Source organism: Condylura cristata, unplaced genomic scaffold, assembly GCF_000260355.1.
Source record: "Condylura cristata isolate star-nosed mole 26May11 unplaced genomic scaffold, ConCri1.0 scaffold00014, whole genome shotgun sequence".
In the NCBI taxonomy this organism is placed as follows: domain Eukaryota; kingdom Metazoa; phylum Chordata; class Mammalia; order Eulipotyphla; family Talpidae; genus Condylura; species Condylura cristata.
In genome coordinates, this window is record NW_004567115.1 from 52,974,003 (window position 1) to 52,974,422 (window position 420).

The window sequence follows — 420 nt, forward strand, 5'->3', positions numbered from 1 at the left end:
CAGTGGCCGGTGACGCGGCGCCCAGCTCGGGGTCGCGGGCCCTGGGGCTGCCCAGCGCGCCCTCAAGCGTCCTCCGCTCCCGCGCCTTCGAGGCCGTCGCACCGTGGCTCGCTCGCCAAGGGGACCGGCTGGCGCGCGCTCGGCGGCCCGGCCTGACCCCTGCGGCTGCCCGGGGTCACCGCCACCGACTGGACTCCCCTCCCCGCCCCCCCAAGTTTCGCTCGAAGAGCCCTGGAGGGACGAGGGGACGGCGGCGAGCCCGCCCGGGCCTCTTCTCGCCGCCCGCCGACGCAGACTCGGAGCGCCGGGCGGGCGGGGTGCGAAAGCCCAGGGAACGCTCCTTCCGGGGGAACGCGAGTGCCCGAGTGCGCGGCGCGACCGGACGCCTTCCCGGGGGACCGGGGCGGGCCGACTTCCGGC